We start from the raw sequence: 7,737 nt of genomic DNA on the forward strand, positions 1-7,737 counted from the left end.
ACGATGCCTACATCCAGAAAGACGGTTGGTAAGAGATATAGCTGTGGAAGAGTTGAGTAAGAGGAACTCGATTTTTCATGATGCTTATGATGAGTAAATGTGAGGTCTTCAGTAGATCATATGTGTACTAAGATGTGTAAAACTTCTTGATAAGGATCCCTAAGGCAAAAATGTATATCCACTCTTATGGTAAAAAGGAATAAGAGAATCGGAAGGTAGATACAAGTTTTAGCAAGTAAAAGAAGCAAGATGAAAAAGGGTATGAGCTACCCAACTAATGAAGATTATCACAGAGGAATATAAGCCTTTTGAGTTATGTTCAACAATAACAAGAGGTATGTACAATTGGCCACACCCATCTCATTTATGCCCTATGGTGGCTAACAGAATTAGTATAAGAGAAGGAAGGAATGTCAGGATCTAGCTGGGGTTAGGGTAACCCAAGATGGTGGATGGATTGTTAGCATTAACTGACATTTCCGAAGGATATTGCAAATGTGCTAATAGATCTCCTTGTGAGACACCCAGAAGGTGCACTCTAAAATAGTACAGCTAGATATGAATACTACAAAGATAGGTACTAGAAGCCTTGAAGGGATAAATATTACCTTAGTGTAGCTCCCGTCCCTAGTGGATAAAGAATGTTAGGCAACCCAAAGAGCCAGTAGATGGAGCAAGGGGAGCTAAAAGCAAAAGAATGTCTTGTTCGAGTTTTCAGAATAAAGTGATAGACATAAAGGTTAGCGGGAAATAAGAAGAGAGTTAATAAAGCATTATGAGTAAGATGTGATACATGGATGACAACGGTAGATCAAAAAGATGACAGTATTACAGAGTCTATAGTCAAGTGAAGGAAAGGACGAGAGGTGACAAGCCTTGAGACAACAAAGAGTATAGGCCATAAAGTCATATCCTCACTTCGAGAAATAAGTTCGTGACTCCAACATGATTACCAAAAGGAAAAATTAGACCCCAGAGTAATAAGAAATCAGCATGGACTGATAAACAAGATAAACTAAACATGAACTAGGGACTGAGTAATAGTCGGCATCATGAGAATTTCAGAGATTACGTCCCGAAAATAATAGAATGGACGACAGAAGAATACACTTTAAAGATCATACAGGAAGACGCTTCCCCAAAGCAAGAAAGGTGAGTAAAGTTAAGCTTAAGGGACTGTATGTGCCAGTTACACTAAGTGTCACCCTCATGAGTGAGGAATTTTGTTATCCTTGGTACAGAAGGATTACCGCGAGGCGAGTAAGGATCACCGATGATGTGAAAAGATGCCAAAGATGAGAAGGTAAAACATCTATATGTAGATCATTGTAGCACTAAATCTTAGTGCTCCCCTAAAGGGGGGAATATGGTGTGATGTGGCATTAAGTCAGAATTAAATGGTTCTTGTAACTATGGAATGGTAAAGGAAGAATGCGATAAAAAAATGAGAAAGGGATGAGATTGCACTCATTCAAATCCTATAGATTTTCTATGATTCCAGAACATTATGCAAGCACGACATCAAGGAGAGAAAGTAAGGGTTCCTACCCGAGATGTTATTGATAGATAAGGAACCAGTGCGAGACGTAAGTTAATACAAAGGAAATAACCAAAGAAATATTATGCGGAATATTGATATGAGAATGGGCCAACGAGCAGTTAGTAGTTGATTGAGGAAGAGCCTAGTTATGGTTGAACAAGAGGACATAGACAAATCAATAGATTGTGCAAGACGAACATAGTGAACCCCAACATGGGGAATTCAGTCTCGCAGATATGACATCGTGATCCTTGAGATATATTCAGATAGGAGTTGGGGTAGTTAAAGGTAAATAACAGAGAATGCCACTGGGAAGACAGTCAAAATATTAGTTCAGATGCAACCCTACAAGCACACGGGCGTGGAAATAAGTAACTACGGATAATTATAGGTGGGGAAGAACATCAAATATTCCGTCAAGTATACGATGTGATAAGATCGTAACTTTACAAGAGCCAGAAGGTCTCCCTAAATACTACAATGAAAGACTAGATGAGGAAATAAGGAAGAAGGCTTCAACCTAAATACGGTGACCTAAAGAGGAAATGGCCGTGTAACAATAGTCTCACTACAATATTGTATGCACTCCATGAGAAAGTGGCACCTACCATGGCTAATGAACGGGAAGTAAAAGCAAAAGTAATATTCGGGATCATGTGAGTTGCATGAAAATTCTGGCCCATCGGTTTGTGTCGTGACAAAAGTAGTTAAGATAAGCTAAGTATGCACGCAACAAGGGGGAAGGAAGACCAGAAAAAATGATTGCTTACGTTTGCAGAAAGCTGAGATGGAACAAAAGGAATTATTCGATTCATGATCTAGAGTTAGTTACGTTATGAACGCACTTAAGACTTTGGAGTTTTATACATACAGCATATACAGTCGTAGAAGATTCCGGTATAAGTTAAAAGAAATAATTGAGCCCAGGCCATAGACGAAGGATTGAATAAAAGATTGTATCATGGATATTCCTCAGCGCCCATGAAAGGCTAAAAGTAATAACTAATACCATGAACCACATATCGGGAGGTAACTTAAGCCTACATAAAGGCTGATCAGAAGAAGGAGGAAACTAAAGAGTTACATCAACGAAGTAAATCAGGAATCTAATTATTGGACCCATGAAAATTATAGAAATCATGATTAAGGACATTATAGGATCACTCTAAATATAAGAGGTACCAAAGGGATAGTACAACAACCATATTCTATAACGACCCTACGATAAAGCTGGTAGTACCAGCCTCATAAGAAGTCAGTACGAAGCTCTCACCGGATTGTGTATCCACCAGAGGTGCAAGTATTATAATAGAGCTTCAAGTTATGGACGTGAATTATACCTATGTGGAAGGGAGGTCATGAAAGAGATAGAAGATACGATGCGAGATTTTAAGGTAAGTAAGGTAAATGTGAACAACATACAAGATACTTAAAGGCAGAAGATTGTTAATAGTCCATGCTTTAAATAGAAGGCTAGAAGCACTGAGATTCAGTATCCAGGAATGATAGCAGCGTCGTCAGTGGCGTACCTTCTAGCCTATGGTTTCTAAGTACCGAGAGATCTAGTCAAGAGAGTAAATAAGAGTTAGAGACGATGTAATATCTCGCTTGAAATGTGATTTCTAAGTACCTTCAAGCAAGTTGAAGGAAGGCTGCGAATAGTATAGGTAGATATGTATAAGTCGTAAGCTAAAGTATAGTAAAGCGACAAAGTTTTATGACAGGAGTAAGAATGAGGAAGGGCAAGTGAGAAGGTGACGAGAATGGATAAGTCCTCGCGAATAAGCCCATGAAAACAAGAGAGCTAATGGTTTATCTAAGTTATACAAAGCTCCGTATAGCCTGAATGAACTCAAATGAGGCTAAGGCTAATAGCATTTAGCAGAGGTGGAATGCTGCCCTGGTAATAGAATGAGGGTGTAATTGTGATAGATAAAGGATGACATTGGATAATGATTTCATGAATTGTACAGGATTAAAATACCCACGTAAGGTAAATCACATTGGGATGCTATGAAATACGATTATGGAATTATAGTATTATATCGCCCCCAGGTGGATCAGGAAACTCACTTCAAATGTTTCACGATGCAAGTTATCAGTGGTAGATTATAGATCAATATTGAGGTGAATCAATAACGGATAGATAACCGGGTCTATGAAATAAGATATAGCAATATTCGTAAGTTTGACAAAGTACTGAGTGAAGAACTCCAGTATACCTATAGATGCCCAGAGGGACATCTTGTCAAGCTCTGTATATGTTTACAAAATGAGGCTTAGAGATGGGCTAACAACTGGAGGAAAAATGAGAGAAGAGTCGCATAGGCGCACTTACAAGGTCAGAGTCGTACAGGCTGCATGATAGAAGGTAGCAAGAGTTAGCAGATTGGAAGGATTCTGATCATAAATCGTGGTGTGAGAAAGAAGCCTAAAGGGGGGAATGCCCTGGTGTTTGGGATTCATTCACAGAACAGTTGCCTAGATGGCAAGAGGAGTACTAAAGTATTCGCAAGAGCTATGGGTTATGAGAATGATAAATGCATCAGTCAACATTCGAGGACGAATTTTCCAAAGGGGGGGAATGATGTTACACCCCATAATTTCGTATGTTAAAGTTTCGTCGTAAATTAATCGACGTAAATTCGGGAATGGGATTATTTTGAGATTATAAGCATTATGCTATTTCAAACAAGTGACGAGTAAATTCGCGAAGGCGAAGAAAATGAATTTCATTGAAGGTTGTCGATTTGAGATAAAATACGGTCCAAGCTATAATACCCCGTATTTATGGACTAGTACCATACAAGGTACCACATGACCATGATAGTAAGGTGTATAAGGTATGTTAAAAGTGAGTAGTATTTTAAGTAATTTGAGATAATTCTTAATTATGTGAATAATCGGTTAATTATTGGACTAGTAGGGATTAATGAATTATTAAGGAATTAAGTGGGTGACTTTTGGATAAGTCTTATAACCACTTACGTGGCAGCCATATAAGAGCCACTAGGTGACTCATAATTAAATATGCAAGATGGAAAAATTTAAAGAGTTAGGCACTTCACCTCATTTGGTAAAAGAAAGTTATCAAGAAATGCCAAGAAATGTTACGGCCTAATCATTCCTTGCTTGAAATAAGCAAATGTTCCATTCCAATTGCACAATATTATGATCAAATTCAAAGGAAAGATTCAGCAACTTAATCAAAATATTGGCAACGTGATTTTGCTACAAAAATTATACGAGACTACGTAATGTTATATCAACAGAATTTTGCGATTTTAAGGGAGTACGGTGCAACCTTTCTCAAGAATGTCATATGGATTTTCCCCTACTTCGATCCTGCCGTTACATGAGTTGTCACAAAAGACGGGTGTTGGAAGGATTGTCAAGAGAATTGGCTCAGGTATGTTAAGGCTATCCCTTCTTTCTTTTTGGCATGATCCAAATAATACAAATGAAACGAGCAAAATACACAACTTTCATAAATGACTCTATTCATAGAAATACTAGGGGTTTCTATATTCTTGATTCTCCATGTGAATTATTATTATATCTTCTGTTCATGGATCTCAGAAAAATACGTATTTCATAAAGTTTATCCGAAAGGCATATTGATTTTTATGGCATTCCGAGAAATCTTATTAACGTATTTCTTATGCATTTCATGCATTTATACATGTACATTGACCCATGAACAGATGGCGTTATATACGAGTATATTATATGTATATGGGATATGGGAAAAGGTTATGGCGTTATATATGCATCACCACCTAATCAGCTGGTATATGTTGATGAATTGCCCACAGTGGCCGAAATGATATGATGGGATGCCCTCAGAGGCTTGATGATGTTATGAACACATATACCTATGCATGGTATGACATTCATACACATATGCGTGATGTTATAAAAATGAAATGATTCACAGAGTTATTCAGACTTACATGTCGAGTCTTTTACTCCATGTTTCTCTCATGTCTATTGTTTACTGATTTTCATTCCTTACATACTTGGTACATTATTTGTACTGACGTCCCTTTTGCTTGGGGACACTGCGTTTCATGCCCGCAGGTCCCGATAGACAGGTCGAGAGCCCTCCAAGTAGGCTATCAGCTCAGCGGAAGATGTTGGTGCGCTCCATTTGCTTCGGAGTTACTTGTTAGGTTAGTATGATTTAGACGGGTATTGTTTGGTATGGCAAAACTCTATCCCGACCTTTATGACATTTCTGTACCCTTAGAGGCTTGTAGACACATGTTGTGTACGTGAAAGATTGTACGGCCTTGTCGGCCTATGTTTTGAGTTTATAAATGATCATGTTCCCGTATGTCACGTGTATATGATGATGTAATAAGAAAAATACGTTACGTTGGTACTTGGTTGAGTAAGGTACCGGGTTCCCGTCGCGGCCCATCGGTTTGGGTCGTGACATTATGCGTGTTGTTTTTATCATCGGCAGTGTACAAAGGTTTAAAACAAGATTTTAGTTGATATGAGGTTTGTTATCGATGTCGAGTTGGTTATCGAGCAGCTATTGCGGTCGTGAGTTATTTCTACGAGTATTTGAGTTATGTGGTATATCATGTTATTGTGTCTCAGGTTATGGTTATGGCTTTGTGCAACTTGTTCAAACTTAGACAGTGTGTAAATGTGAGATTCAGGTCTTATAGGAAATTCCAGATGTTAGAAATTGGATTATGGGGAATATGAGCTAATATTGAAGTAATGATCTTCAGTATGTTGTGTTGTCTGGCCTATATGGAATAGGGTGACATGGGATCAACCCCGAGTATGTGCATGGTAAGGTTACATGTTGATCTGACGGCATAAGAACAATCTGGTCACGTTCGAGGACGAACGTATGTTTAAGTGGGGGAGGATGTAACGACCCAACCAATTGTTTTGAGCATTTGCACTTTGCTCGGTAGTTTGAGGGCATGAGTAGCTCTGTATGATGTATTATGACTTGTGAGAATCGTCAGTTTTCGTTTTCAGGTTATTCAGAATTGATTTGAAAGAATGATTCTCAATTAGGAAGCTTTAAGTTGGAAGAGTTGACCAAGTTTGACTTTTGTGAATTTGACCTCAGAACGGAGTTTTGATGATTCCAATAGCTCCATATGATGATTTTGGACTTAGGAGCGTGTTCAAAAAATTATTTAAAAGTCCGTAGTTAAATTAGGCTTGAAATCGCTAAAATAGAAATTTATGTTTGGATGTTTGACCGAGGAGTTTTGATTTCGGGGTCGGAATCTAGTTCTGAAAATTTTCATAGGTCCGTTATGTCATTTATGACTTGTGTGCAAAATCTGAGGTCAATCGGACTTGATTTGATAAGTTTCGACATCGAATGTAGTAGTTGGAGTTTCTTAGTTTCGTTAAGCTTGAATTGTGGTATGATTTATGGTTTTAGCATTGTTTGATATGATTTGAGATTTCGACTAAGTTCGTATCGTGTTTTAAGACTTGTTGGTATGATTGAATGGGGTCTCGAGGGGCTCGGGTGTGTTTTGGATCACTGGTTGAGAAACTAGTTAAGTTAAGGATTTGGAGTTTTACCATGGTCAATATCGGATCAAGATGACCTCTTTTTGGTATTTTGAGTACGCGAGCAGGTTCGTAGTGTGTTTTATAATTGAAACGCATATATGGTTTGTGTCCGGGCCGAATGAGTTTTGGGTGCTAAAACGAAAATTCTTTTGTTGCTGATTTTCTGTGTAAAATAATTACGAAACATGTCATTTTGTTTTAATCCTATAAATTTTCAGACTTCATTTCAATCTTCAAAATATCATATCTCCTTCATTTTAAGGCCAAATTGGGTGATTCAAAAGTCTAACATGACTGCAATTTCACAAGGGATCCATTAGAGGCATCAAAGGAGAGTTTCAGGATTGTTTGCATATGAAACGAGGCAGAATATCTATGTAAAAATAATATTTAATATCGAGGGTTTGTTCATTTTCTATTTTTGACGAATTGGAGCTCGGGAAGAGACGAATTTTGGGAGACTTTCAAGGAAAATAATGGGGTAAGTGTTCTTAACTCAATATTGGTCAAATTACCCGAATCCATAGTTGTTTTTAACATTTAATTGGTGAATTAAGTTGGAAAATTTAGAAAACTCTCTTGGTTTAATTTTAGAATTTGAGGGTCGAGTTGATGTCGGAATTTGGTAAAATTGGTAT

Source organism: Nicotiana tomentosiformis, chromosome 3 (genome assembly GCF_000390325.3).
Source record: "Nicotiana tomentosiformis chromosome 3, ASM39032v3, whole genome shotgun sequence".
NCBI classification, from domain to species: Eukaryota; Viridiplantae; Streptophyta; class Magnoliopsida; order Solanales; family Solanaceae; genus Nicotiana; species Nicotiana tomentosiformis.